The following is a 15486-nucleotide window of genomic DNA, read 5'->3' as shown; positions in this document are numbered from 1 at the left end:
AAACAAGCCACACTAGCAGGTGTTCTATAATGAGCCCTCCACACTAGCAGGTGTTCTATAATGAGCAAGCCACACTAGCAGGTGTCATATAATAAACAAGCCACACTAGCAGGTGCCATATAATGAGCAAGCCACACTAGCAGGTGTCATATAATAAACAAGCCACACTAGCAGGTGCCGTATAATGAGCAATGCCTCACGAGCAGGTGTTCCATAATGAGCAAGCCACACTAGCAGGTGTCTTATAATGAGCAAGCCACACTCGCAGGTGCCATATAATAAACAAGCCACACTAGCAGGTGCCGTATAATGAGCAAGCCACACTAGCAGGTGTTCTATAATGAGCAAGCCAAACTAGCAGTTGTCATATAATAAACAAGCCACACTAGCAGGTGCCGTGTAATGAGCAAGCCACACTAGCAGGTGTTCTATAATGAGCAAGCCACACTAGCAGGTGTCTTATAATGAGCAAGCCACACTCGCAGGTGCCATATAATGAACAAGCCACACTACCAGGTGCCGTATAATGAGCAAGCAACACTAGCAGGTGTTCTATAATGAATAAGCCACACTAGCAGGTGTTCTATAATGAGCAGTCCACACTAGCAGGTGTTCTATGATGAGCAGTCCACACTCGCAGGTGCCGTATAATGAGCAAGCCACACTACCAGGTGCCGTATAATGAGCAAGCAACACTAGCAGGTGTTCTATAATGAGCAAGCCACACTCGCAGGTGCCATATAATGAGCAAGCCACACTACCAGGTGCCGTATAATGAGCAAGCAACACTAGCAGGTGTTCTATAATGAGCAAGCCACACTAGCAGGTGTAATATAATAAACAAGCCACACTAACAGGTGCCATATAATAAACAAGCCACACTAGCAGGTGCCGTATAATGAGCAAGCCACACTAGCAGGTGTCATATAATAAACAAGCCACACTAGCAGGTGCCATACAATAAACAAGCCACACTAGCAGGTGCCATATAATGAACAAGCCACACTAGCAGGCGTCATATAATAAACAAGCCACACTAGCAGGTGTTCTATAAAGAGCAAGCCACACTAGCAGGTGTCATATAATAAACAAGCCACACTAGCAGGTGTCATATAATAAACAAGTCACACTAGCAGGTTTTCTATAATGAACAAGCCACACTAGCAGGTGTCATATAATAAACAAGCCACACTAGCAGGTGCCATATAATGAGCAACCCACACTAGCAGGTGTCATATAATAAACAAGCCACACTAGCAGGTGCCGTGTAATGAGCAAGCCACACTAGCAGGTGTTCTATAATGAGCAAGCCACACTAGCAGGTGTCTTATAATGAGCAAGCCACACTCGCAGGTGCCATATAATGAGCAAGCCACACTACCAGGTGCCGTATAATGAGCAAGCAACACTAGCAGGTGTTCTATAATGAACAAGCCACACTAGCAGGTGTTCTATAATGAGCAGTCCACACTAGCAGGTGTTCTATAATGAGCACGCCACACTAGCAGGTGTCATATAATAAACAAGCCACACTAGCAGGTGTTATATAATAAACAAGCCACACTAGCAGGTGCCATATAATGAACAAGCCACACTAGCAGGTGTCATATATTAAACAAGCCACACTAGCAGGTGTTCTATAATGAGCAGCTCACACTAGCAGGTGCCATATAACGAGCAAGCCACACTAGCAGGGGCCATATAATGAGGAGTCCACACTAGCAGGTGTCCTATAATGAGCAAGCCACACAAGCAGGTGTCATATAATGAGCAAGCCACACTAGCAGGTGCCATATAATGAGGAGTCCACACTAGCAGGTGCCATATAATGAGCAGGCCACACTAGCAGGTGTCATTTAATAAACAAGTAACACTAGCAGGTGTCATATAATAAACAAGCCACACTAGCAGGTGCCATATAATGAGGAGTCCACACTAGCAGGTGTCCTATAATGAGCAAGCCACACTAGCAGGTGCCATATAATGAGCAAGCCACACTAGCAGGTGCCATATAATGAGCAAGCCACACTAGCAGGTGTCATATAATGAACAAGCCACACTAGCAGGTGTCATATAATGAGCAAGCCACACTAGCAGGTGCCATATAATGAGCAAGCCACGCTAGAAGGTGTCATATAATAAACAAGCCCCACTAGCAGGGGTCCTATAATGAGGAGTCCACACTAGCAGGTGTCCTATAATAAACAAGCCACACTAGCAGGTGTCCTATAATGAGCAAGCCACACTAGCAGGTGTCTTATAATGAGCAGTCCACACTAGAAGGTGCCATAAAATCAGCAGTCCACACTAGCAGGTGCCATATAATGAGCAAGCCACACTAGCAGGTGCCATATAATGAGCAAGCCACACTAGCAGGTGCCATATAATGAGGAGTCCACACTAGCAGGTGTCCTATAATAAACAAGCCACACTAGCAGGTGTCATATGATAAACAAGCCACACTAGCAGGTGTCATATAATAAAGAAGCAACACTAGCAGGTGTCCTAAAATGAGCAAGCCACACTAGCAGGTGCCATATAATGAGCAAGCCACACTAGCAGGTGTCATATAATAAACAACCCCCACTAGCAGGGGTCCTATAATGAGCAGTCTACACTAGCAGGTGTCATATAATAAACAGGCCACACTAGCAGGTGTCATATGATAAACAAGCCACACTAGCAGGTGCCATATAATGACCAAGCCACACTAGCAGGTGTCATATCATGAGCAAGCCACACTAGCAGGTACCATATAATGAGCAAGCCACACTAGCAGGTGTCATATAATGAGAAAGATACACTAGCAGGTGTTCTATAATGAGCAGTCCACACAAGCAGGTGTTCTATAATGAGCAGTCCACACTAGCAGGTGTTCTATAATGAACAAGCCACACTAGCAGGTGTTCTATAATGAGCAGTCCACACTAGCAGGTGGTATATAATGAGCAAGCCACACTAGCAGGTGTCATATAATAAACAAGCCACACTAGCAGGTGTTCTATAATGAGCAAGCTACACTAGCAGGTGTCATATAATAAACAAGCCACACTAGCAGGTGCCATATAATAAACAAGCCACACTAGCAAGTGCCATATAATGAGCAAGTCACACTAGCAGGTGCCATATAATGAGCAAGCCACACTAGCAGGTGCCATATAATAAACAAGCCACACTAGCAAGTGCCATATAATGAGCAAGTCACACTAGCAGGTGTCATATAATAAACAAGCCACACTAGCAGGTGTTCTATAATGAACAAGCCACACTAGCAGGTGTTCTATAATGAACACGCCACACTAGCAGGTGTTCTATAATGAACAAGCCACACTAGCAGGTGCCATATAATGAGCAAGTCACACTAGCAGGTGTCATATAATAAACAAGCCACACTAGCAGGTGCCATATAATGAGCAAGCCACACTAGCAGGTGTCATATAATAAACAAGCCACACTAGCAGGTGTTCTATAATGAACAAGCCACACTAGCAGGTGTTCTATAATGAGCAGTTCACGCTAGCAGGTGTTCTATAATGAGCAAGCCACACTAGCAGGTGTCATATAATAAACAAGCCACACTAGCAGGTGCCATATAATGAACAAGCCACACTAGCAGGCGTCATATAATAAACAAGCCACACTAGCAGGTGTTCTATAATGAGCAAGCCACACTAGCAGGTGTCATATAATAAACAAGCCACACTAGCAGGTGCCATATAATAAACAAGTCACACTAGCAGGTTTTCTATAATGAACAAGCCACACTAGCAGGTGTCATATAATAAACAAGCCACACTAGCAGGTGCCATATAATGAGCAACCCACACTAGCAGGTGTCATATAATAAACAAGCCACACTAGCAGGTGTTCTATAATGAGCCGTCCACACTAGCAGGTGTTCTATAATGAGCAAGCCACACTAGCAGGTGTCATATAGTAAACAAGCCACACTAGCAGGTGCCATATAATGAGCAAGCCACACTAGCAGGTGTCATATAATAAACAAGCCACACTAGCAGGTGCCGTATAATGAGCAATGCCTCACGAGCAGGCGTTTCATAATGAGCAAGCCACACTAGCAGGTGTCTTATAATGAGCAAGCCACACTCGCAGGTGCCATATAATAAACAAGCCACACTAGCAGGTGCCGTATAATGAGCAAGCCACACTAGCAGGTGTTCAATAATGAGCAAGCCAAACTAGCAGGTGTCATATAATAAACAAGCCACACTAGCAGGTGCCGTGTAATGAGCAAGCCACACTAGCAGGTGTTCTATAATGAGCAAGCCACACTAGCAGGTGTCTTATAATGAGCAATCCACACTCGCAGGTGCCATATAATGAGCAAGCCACACTACCAGGTGCCGTATAATGAGCAAGCAACACTAGCAGGTGTTCTATAATGAACAAGCCACACTAGCAGGTGTTCTATAATGAGCAGTCCACACTAGCAGGTGTTCTATAATGAGCACGCCACACTAGCAGGTGTCATATAATAAACAAGCCACACTAGCAGGTGTTATATAATAAACAAGCCACACTAGCAGGTGCCATATAATGAACAAGCCACACTAGCAGGCGTCATATAATAAACAAGCCACCCTAGCAGGTGTTCTATAATGAGCAAGCCACACTAGCAGGTGTCATATAATAAACAAGCCACACTAGCAGGTGCCATATAATAAACAAGTCACACTAGCAGGTTTTCTATAATGAACAAGCCACACTAGCAGGTGTCATATAATAAACAAGCCACACTAGCAGGTGCCATATAATGAGCAACCCACACTAGCAGGTGTCATATAATAAACAAGCCACACTAGCAGGTGTTCTATAATGAGCCCTCCACACTAGCAGGTGTTCTATAATGAGCAAGCCACACTAGCAGGTGTCATATAATAAACAAGCCACACTAGCAGGTGCCATATAATGAGCAAGCCACACTAGCAGGTGTCATATAATAAACAAGCCACACTAGCAGGTGCCGTATAATGAGCAATGCCTCACGAGCAGGTGTTCCATAATGAGCAAGCCACACTAGCAGGTGTCTTATAATGAGCAAGCCACACTCGCAGGTGCCATATAATAAACAAGCCACACTAGCAGGTGCCGTATAATGAGCAAGCCACACTAGCAGGTGTTCTATAATGAGCAAGCCAAACTAGCAGTTGTCATATAATAAACAAGCCACACTAGCAGGTGCCGTGTAATGAGCAAGCCACACTAGCAGGTGTTCTATAATGAGCAAGCCACACTAGCAGGTGTCTTATAATGAGCAAGCCACACTCGCAGGTGCCATATAATGAACAAGCCACACTACCAGGTGCCGTATAATGAGCAAGCAACACTAGCAGGTGTTCTATAATGAATAAGCCACACTAGCAGGTGTTCTATAATGAGCAGTCCACACTAGCAGGTGTTCTATGATGAGCAGTCCACACTCGCAGGTGCCGTATAATGAGCAAGCCACACTACCAGGTGCCGTATAATGAGCAAGCAACACTAGCAGGTGTTCTATAATGAGCAAGCCACACTCGCAGGTGCCATATAATGAGCAAGCCACACTACCAGGTGCCGTATAATGAGCAAGCAACACTAGCAGGTGTTCTATAATGAGCAAGCCACACTAGCAGGTGTAATATAATAAACAAGCCACACTAACAGGTGCCATATAATAAACAAGCCACACTAGCAGGTGCCGTATAATGAGCAAGCCACACTAGCAGGTGTCATATAATAAACAAGCCACACTAGCAGGTGCCATACAATAAACAAGCCACACTAGCAGGTGCCATATAATGAACAAGCCACACTAGCAGGCGTCATATAATAAACAAGCCACACTAGCAGGTGTTCTATAAAGAGCAAGCCACACTAGCAGGTGTCATATAATAAACAAGCCACACTAGCAGGTGTCATATAATAAACAAGTCACACTAGCAGGTTTTCTATAATGAACAAGCCACACTAGCAGGTGTCATATAATAAACAAGCCACACTAGCAGGTGCCATATAATGAGCAACCCACACTAGCAGGTGTCATATAATAAACAAGCCACACTAGCAGGTGCCGTGTAATGAGCAAGCCACACTAGCAGGTGTTCTATAATGAGCAAGCCACACTAGCAGGTGTCTTATAATGAGCAAGCCACACTCGCAGGTGCCATATAATGAGCAAGCCACACTACCAGGTGCCGTATAATGAGCAAGCAACACTAGCAGGTGTTCTATAATGAACAAGCCACACTAGCAGGTGTTCTATAATGAGCAGTCCACACTAGCAGGTGTTCTATAATGAGCACGCCACACTAGCAGGTGTCATATAATAAACAAGCCACACTAGCAGGTGTTATATAATAAACAAGCCACACTAGCAGGTGCCATATAATGAACAAGCCACACTAGCAGGCGTCATATAATAAACAAGCCACCCTAGCAGGTGTTCTATAATGAGCAAGCCACACTAGCAGGTGTCATATAATAAACAAGCCAAACTAGCAGGTGCCATATAATAAACAAGTCACACTAGCAGGTTTTCTATAATGAACAAGCCACACTAGCAGGTGTCATATAATAAACAAGCCACACTAGCAGGTGCCATATAATGAGCAACCCACACTAGCAGGTGTCATATAATAAACAAGCCACACTAGCAGGTGTTCTATAATGAGCCCTCCACACTAGCAGGTGTTCTATAATGAGCAAGCCACACTAGCAGGTGTCATATAATAAACAAGCCACACTAGCAGGTGCCATATAATGAGCAAGCCACACTAGCAGGTGTCATATAATAAACAAGCCACACTAGCAGGTGCCGTATAATGAGCAATGCCTCACGAGCAGGTGTTCCATAATGAGCAAGCCACACTAGCAGGTGTCTTATAATGAGCAAGCCACACTCGCAGGTGCCATATAATAAACAAGCCACACTAGCAGGTGCCGTATAATGAGCAAGCCACACTAGCAGGTGTTCTATAATGAGCAAGCCAAACTAGCAGTTGTCATATAATAAACAAGCCACACTAGCAGGTGCCGTGTAATGAGCAAGCCACACTAGCAGGTGTTCTATAATGAGCAAGCCACACTAGCAGGTGTCTTATAATGAGCAAGCCACACTCGCAGGTGCCATATAATGAACAAGCCACACTACCAGGTGCCGTATAATGAGCAAGCAACACTAGCAGGTGTTCTATAATGAATAAGCCACACTAGCAGGTGTTCTATAATGAGCAGTCCACACTAGCAGGTGTTCTATGATGAGCAGTCCACACTCGCAGGTGCCGTATAATGAGCAAGCCACACTACCAGGTGCCGTATAATGAGCAAGCAACACTAGCAGGTGTTCTATAATGAGCAAGCCACACTCGCAGGTGCCATATAATGAGCAAGCCACACTACCAGGTGCCGTATAATGAGCAAGCAACACTAGCAGGTGTTCTATAATGAGCAAGCCACACTAGCAGGTGTCATATAATAAACAAGCCACACTAACAGGTGCCATATAATAAACAAGCCACACTAGCAGGTGCCGTATAATGAGCAAGCCACACTAGCAGGTGTCATATAATAAACAAGCCACACTAGCAGGTGCCATACAATAAACAAGCCACACTAGCAGGTGCCATATAATGAACAAGCCACACTAGCAGGCGTCATATAATAAACAAGCCACACTAGCAGGTGTTCTATAAAGAGCAAGCCACACTAGCAGGTGTCATATAATAAACAAGCCACACTAGCAGGTGTCATATAATAAACAAGTCACACTAGCAGGTTTTCTATAATGAACAAGCCACACTAGCAGGTGTCATATAATAAACAAGCCACACTAGCAGGTGCCATATAATGAGCAACCCACACTAGCAGGTGTCATATAATAAACAAGCCACACTAGCAGGTGTTCTATAATGAGCCGTCCATACTAGCAGGTGTTCTATAATGAGCAAGCCACACTAGCAGGTGCCATATAATGAGCAAGCCACACTAGCAGGTGTCATATAATAAACAAGCCACACTAGCAGGTGCCCTATAATGAGCAATGCCTCACGAGCAGGTGTTCCATAATGAGCAAGCCACACTAGCAGGTGTCTTATAATGAGCAAGCCACACTCGCAGGTGCCATATAATAAACAAGCCACACTAGCAGGTGCCGTATAATGAGCAAGCCACACTAGCAGGTGTTCTATAATGAGCAAGCCACACTGGCAGGTGTCATATAATAAACAAGCCACACTAGCAGGTGCCGTGTAATGAGCAAGCCACACTAGCATGTGTTCTATAATGAGCAAGCCACACTAGCAGGTGTCTTATAATGAGCAAGCCACACTCGCAGGTGCCATATAATGAGCAAGCCACACTACCAGGTGCTGTATAATGAGCAAGTAACACTAGCAGGTGTTCTATAATGAACAAGCCACACTAGCAGGTGTTCTATAATGAGCAGTCCACACTAGCAGGTGTTCTATAATGAGCACGCCACACTAGCAGGTGTCATATAATAAACAAGCCACACTAGCAGGTGTTATATAATGAGCAAGCCACACTAGCAGGTGTCATATAATAAACAAGCCACACTAGCAGGTGTTATATAATGAGCAAGCCACACTAGCAGGTGTCATATAATAAACAAGCCACACTAGAAGGTGTTCTATAATGAGCAGTCCACACTAGCAGGTGTTCTATAATGAGCACGCCACACTAGCAGGTGTCATATAATAAACAAGCCACACTAGCAGGTGTCAAATAATAAACAAGCCACACTAGCAGGTGCCATATAATAAACAAGCCACACTAGCAGGTGTTCTATAATGAGCAAGCCACACTCGCAGGTGCCATATAATGAGCAAGCCACACTACCAGGTGCCGTATAATGAGCAAGCAAAACTAGCAGGTGTTCTATAATGAACAAGCCACACTAGCAGGTGTTCTATAATGAGCAAGCCACACTCGCATGTGCCGTATAATGAGCAAGCCACACTACCAGGTGCCGTATAATGAGCAAGCAAAACTAGCAGGTGTTCTATAATGAACAAGCCACACTAGCAGGTGTTCTATAATGAGCAGTCCACATTCGCAGGTGCCGTATAATGAGCAAGCCACACTACCAGGTGCCGTATAATGAGCAAGCAACACTAGCAGGTGTTCTATAATGAGCAAGCCACACTCGCAGGTGCCATATAATGAGCAAGCCACACTAGCAGGTGCCATATAATGAGCAAGCCACACTAGCAGGTGCCATATAATGAGCAAGCCACACTAGCAGGTTTTCTATAATGAGCAAGCCACACTAGCAGGTGTCATATAATAAACAAGCCACACTAGCAGGTGCCATATAATAAACAAGTCACACTAGCAGGTGCCGTATAATGAGCAAGCCACATTAGCAGGTGTCATATAATAAACAAGCCACACTAGCAGGTGCCATATAATAAACAAGCCACACAAGCAGGTGCCGTATAATGAGCAAGCCACACTAGCAGGTGCCGTATAATGAGGAAGCAACACTAGCAGGTGTTCTATAATGAGCAAGCCACATTAGCATGTGTCATATAATAAACAAGCCACACTACCAGGTGCCATATAATAAACAAGCCACACTAGCAGGTGCCGTATAATGAGCAAGCCACACTAGCAGGTGCCATAATAAACATGCCACACTACCAGGTGCCGTATAATGAGCAAGCAACAATAGCAGGTGTTCTATAATGAGCAAGCCACACTCGCAGGTGCCATATAATGAGCAAGCCACACTACCAGATGCCGTATAATGAGCAAGCAACAATAGCAGGTGTTCTATAATGAGCAAGCCACACTCGCAGGTGCCATATAATGAGCAAGCCACACTACCAGGTGCCGTATAATGAGCAAGCAACACTAGCAGGTGTTCTATAATGAACAAGCCACACTAGCAGGTGTTCTATAATGAGCAGTCCACACTAGCAGGTGTTCTATAATGAGCAGTCCACATTCGCAGGTGCCGTATAATGAGCAAGCCACACTACCAGGTGCCGTATAATGAGCAAGCAACACTAGCAGGTGTTCTATAATGAGCAAGCCACACTCGCAGGTGCCATATAATGAGCAAGCCACACTAGCAGGTGCCATATAATAAACAAGCCACACTAGCAGGTGCCGTATAATAAGCAAGCCACATTAGCAGGTGTCATATAATAAACAAGCCACACTAGCAGGTGCCATATAATAAACAAGCCACACTAGCAGGTGCCATATAATAAACAAGCCACACTAGCAGGTGCCGTATAATGAGCAAGCCACATTAGCAGGTGTCATATAATAAACAAGCCACACTAGCAGGTGCCATATAATAAACAAGCCACACTAGCAGGTGCCGTATAATGAGCAAGCCACACTAGCATGTGTCCTATAATGAGCAAGCCACACTAGCAGGTGTCATATAATAAACAAGCCACACTAGCAGGTGCCATATAATGAGCAACCCACACTAGCAGGTGCCATATAATAAACAAGCCACACTAGCAGGTGCCATATAATAAACAAGCCACACCAGCAGGTGTCATATAATAAACAAGCCACACTAGCAGGTGCCATATAATAAACAAGCCACACTAGCAGGTGCCGTATAATAAGCAAGCCACATTAGCAGGTGTCATATAATAAACAAGCCACACTAGCAGGTGCCATATAATAAACAAGCCACACTAGCAGGTGCTCTATAATGAGCAAACCACACTAGCAGGTGCCATATAATGAGCAAACCACACTAGCAGGTGTTCTATAATGAACAAGCCACACTAGCAGGTGTTCTATAATGAGCAGTCCACACTAGCAGGTGTTCTATAATGAGCAGTCCACATTCGCAGGTGCCGTATAATGAGCAAGCCACACTACCAGGTGCCGTATAATGAGCAAGCAACACTAGCAGGTGTTCTATAATGAGCAAGCCACACTCGCAGGTGCCATATAATGAGCAAGCCACACTAGCAGGTGCCATATAATAAACAAGCCACACTAGCAGGTGCCGTATAATAAGCAAGCCACATTAGCAGGTGTCATATAATAAACAAGCCACACTAGCAGGTGCCATATAATAAACAAGCCACACTAGCAGGTGCCATATAATAAACAAGCCACACTAGCAGGCGCCATATAATAAACAAGCCACACTAGCAGGTGCCGTATAATGAGCAAGCCACATTAGCAGGTGTCATATAATAAACAAGCCACACTAGCAGGTGCCATATAATAAACAAGCCACACTAGCAGGTGCTCTATAATGAGCAAACCACACTAGCAGGTGCCATATAATGAGCAAGCCACACTAGCATGTGTCCTATAATGAGCAAGCCACACTAGCAGGTGTCATATAATAAACAAGCCACACTAGCAGGTGCCATATAATAAACAAGCCACACTAGCAGGTGCCATATAATAAACAAGCCACACTAGCAGGTGTCATATAATAAACAAGCCACACTAGCAGGTGCCATATAATAAACAAGCCACACTAGCAGGTGCCATATAATAAACAAGCCACACTAGCAGGTGCCGTATAATGAGCAAGCCACACTAGCAGGGGTCCTATAATCAATACATCATATATGTGAGGTCAGAAGGAGCAACAGGGTCCCTGGTCCGCTCTGAAGAACGCTCAGCATCAGCATGAGATACAGGAAGTGACGTTGTGACACTGCACATCTCCCAGGTGGCGCTCGAGTGACGCATTATAACAACAGCATTCTGCAGCAAATACTTGTATTTATTTAGACTTTCAGATAATACCACTCACGGAGAATCCTGCAGCCTCTCTACACACATGCTCAGAAGAGATCCGTGTGATGTGACGGGTTGTGTGTTTCCCGCCTCGTTGTTACCTCCACGTACACAATAAATAAACTCCGGTTACGAGGTCCTGCTCCATTCACCTGCTACTTCAAAGGATTGCAGACTTCACGCATGCAAGGACGGAGAAGTTAAAACAGATGCAGCAATGTCCCCTGTATGTCCCCTGTGCTCTCAAATAAAGATTTTACACTGAAAACAGAGCGGGGCACGTTAGAAAGGCGACATTCAACATGCTATTCAATGCGCGTGTCAATTCCAAGAGTGAAAAGAGACTGACCTTCAAGGGACTCGGCCTCCTCTGTTGCTGGTGACGTCTCCTGCTCCTTTTTGCCCCGGGGTGTTTGTTGTGGGGTTCGGGTCCCTCCCAGGCTGCTCTTAGAGTGTAGGAGAATGAGCGCTCTGCTGCTCTCTGCTCCTGTTACAAGACACGAAGGGGGTGCCGGCCTCTGCTTCCTGTTACTAGACAGGAAGGGGTGTCAGTTGAAACCTGCTACAGCAGGAAACAGATGTGGCTTTTCGGGGGTGAGGAGAGGGGGCGGCATACCAAAGCTGTAGCTTCCCGCATCCACAACGGTACAGTGTGCTATTATGTGAGGACAGTGCCCTGCAGATAGTTCTGATATACTAACATATCCACGTCAGACACCCTCAGTGCTTTCAATAGGGCTCTCCTACAGTGCTTTTCTTAGGGTTCTGATATAGTTAGATATATACATCAGACATCCGCAGTGTTTTCCATATATTTCTAATATACTTACATATCTACGTCAGACACCTGCAGTGCTTTCGATAGGGCTCTGTTATACTTAAGTATCTACATCAGACATCCAAAGTGCTGTCCAAAGGTTTCTGATATACATACATATCTACGTCAGATGCCTACAGTGCTTTTCTTAGGGTTCTGATATAGTTAGATATATATACGTCAGACTTCCACAGTGTTTTCCATATAGTTCTAATATATACTTACATATCTACGTCAGACATCCGCAGTGCTTTCCATAGAGTTCTGATATACATACTTCTGTAGGTTAAAACCCGCAGTGCTTTCCATAGGATCCTGACATTCTTTTTTTGTATAATCTTTCTTTATTGAAACATAAAACATCTGTACAACAAGGAGCATCAAAGGTACAATCACAGATAATCTTGTTGCTTTGGTAATAACCTCGTCTACTACACCATTGATAATGATTGCTACTAGGATTAGGACCAAGTGGCCCCATCCAAATGTTCTTTGTGTCCTCCTTTTTTATGTATTTCAAATCATTTTTATTTTCAAAACAGAAATAAAAAGTACAAGACAATTCAATAAGGATCAAAGAAGCATAAGAGATATTACAAATGATTCATCATATGCACAGGCCTGGTCAGGCAATCAAGAGGAGAAAATGGTGAGTGAATCATTGACTCATTAGTGTAGCGGACAAACCTAAGTAAACAAAAAAAAGACATCAGCAGTGGTCATGCAGTTACATATATATGAGTACATTCGTAATTGTGAAGCCATCAAGTGACGCGCTTATGGTCAAGTCTTGACTTGAAGAGTTGCTGTTTAGAGCCGGTTGATTTGAGAGTAGGTCATTGGCCGAAGGGGATCTAACGAGAAGGAGGAAGCGTCCAGGGCCTTCCAAAGTTTTTTATGGGAGATGCGTCCTGGTGAAGAGTGTAGTGATGGATTGTCGGCACCCCTTAGAAAGGACAGCCAGTCTTGCCACATTTTGAATGACACCTCAGAAGGATTCTTCCACTTACACAGAATAACCTTGCATGCCAAGGTTAGAAGGAGGTCAAGAAGTTGTCGATCGACCGGATTTGCCAGATGTGGCTCTTGTACCCCCCAGTAGAACATACACAAACTCTCTAGGTGGATTGAAAGCAAGGATGTGCTTAATACAGTCAAATATTCTGTTCCAGTAACCCTTCAGTAAAGGGCAATTAAATAACATGTGTGCCAAGTCCCCCACTTCTGCCTCACAATTCCAGCAAGTTGGGGCGTCTCTTAGCCTAGTTTTATAGAGTTTTTCAGGTGTCCAATACGTTCTGTTGATTAACATGAATTTAGTCTGTGACATAATAGGGGAAACCTTATTTCTAAATGCAGTGGTATGTATTATATCCCAGTCAAAGATCATACCTGTCGTGTTAGATTCTGTTTCCCATCTCGTCTCATTTTTCCTGCTCGCTTTCTGAGGGAGGGGAAGGACCATTTTATAGATCTTTGAAACGAAATGCCCAGATTTGTAGATGCGTGTAACAGTGCTCCATAGCCATGGTTCAGATGGGGACAAGGAGTGTGTAGAAAGGAGTGTTTTTAACTTCAGGAAATCATAGTCTCTCTCTAAATTTTTTAATTCTATACACGCTCTCCCTCTCCAGATATCTCCTAATTTCTCCAAGCCTATGGGCCCCGATCTAGCAAAGCCCTTCAATTTACTGGCTTCTCCCAAGCAGTCACCCACCCATAATGGGGTCATCCGCGATAGTCTCTTGTCCCATCCCACGTACTTCATGACTATCTTCCATATTTTCACTATTGTTTTGGTATGTGAGAGTACTTGTTTGCCTATCCGTTTTGAGAATAACAGTCCAAGTGGGCCCTGCGTCCCCATACTTAGTCTATACACCCTGAATGCTGGCACTGCCCTGTCGTCGAACATCCAGCCGTTTACATTTGTTAGTTGAGCTGCCCAGTAATATCCTGGTTCACCTGGTGTCGCCAGTCCACCCTCAAATACCCCCCTTTGTAGCTTACTCAACGCAATTCTAGGGGCAGCCCCACTCCATATCAAGGATCGGATTTCTGAGTCTATTCTGCGAAAAAGGGAGGGAGGGACCTCATACAGTGAGTTTTGAAGTACATAGAGCAAGCGGGGGAGAGCCATCATCTTAAACAATGCCCCAGGTTTTGGCTATAGAATTCTGCTGGGTCACGGGTAATATAGATCCCCAAATATTTAAAGCCATTCTCCTGGATGGGCACGTTGGATCTTGATATCATGTTGCATCTTGATGTTAAAGTCAGGGACTCTCCAGTCAGAGGAAAAAGTCGGAGGGAAAAGCAGGGATTCACCCCAGTTTTTCCGAAATCCAGAATATTCCCAGAATATCCAGAAGACCTGCAGAATACTGCCGACTGATTGCCTTGGTTTCCTAACATACAGCAAATCGTCAGCATAGAGTGAGATCTGGTCTTCCCCCTCCTCCCCAATTGGTATCCCCCAGATCAATAGGTCCTGCCTCACCCATGCCGCCAGTGGCTCCAAGGCCAGTGCGAAAAGGATTGAGGAGAGTGGGCATCCCTGCCTTGTTCCTCTCTGCAGAACAAAACTTTGAGAGACTGTTGCATTGACCCTTACACTGGCAAGGAGTTGGTATTACAAAAGCCTGATCCAGCCAATGAAATTGGGTCAGAGACGGCAATGTTCAAGGGCCGCGTATAGGTATTGCCACTCCACACTGTCAAAAACCATGCTAACGTATAACGATAATAGTGCTGTCTGCTCATGTGTCTGCATCTGCTTCATGTGTAGGATTCCAAAAAGCCGGCGGAGATTTTGCCTTGTGCTCCGATGTGGCATGAAGCTCGATTGGTCTGGATGTATAAAGGACTCTATAACATTTGCCAGCCTCGTCCCCTGGAGCTATACAAGCATCTTTATT

General features: G+C 44.6%; 1 protein-coding gene across 1 annotated transcript in view; it reads right to left on the bottom strand.

Annotated features, from left to right (window-relative positions):
* Positions 1–12235, bottom strand: part of LOC147709798 (uncharacterized) — a 102753-nt gene extending 90518 nt beyond the window's left edge. Inside the window, exon 1 of the mRNA XM_086928265.1 lies at positions 12101–12235. The gene's annotated coding sequence lies outside the window, so the exon portion shown is untranslated. The remainder of the gene's footprint in view (positions 1–12100) is intronic.
* Positions 12236–15486: the final 3251 nt, after the last annotated feature.

This window comes from Lissotriton vulgaris, chromosome 6, assembly GCF_964263255.1.
Source record: "Lissotriton vulgaris chromosome 6, aLisVul1.2, whole genome shotgun sequence".
Taxonomy (NCBI): Eukaryota; Metazoa; Chordata; class Amphibia; order Caudata; family Salamandridae; genus Lissotriton; species Lissotriton vulgaris.
Note: the sequence above shows the minus strand (reverse complement) of the source record. Positions and strands in the feature narration are given on the sequence as shown.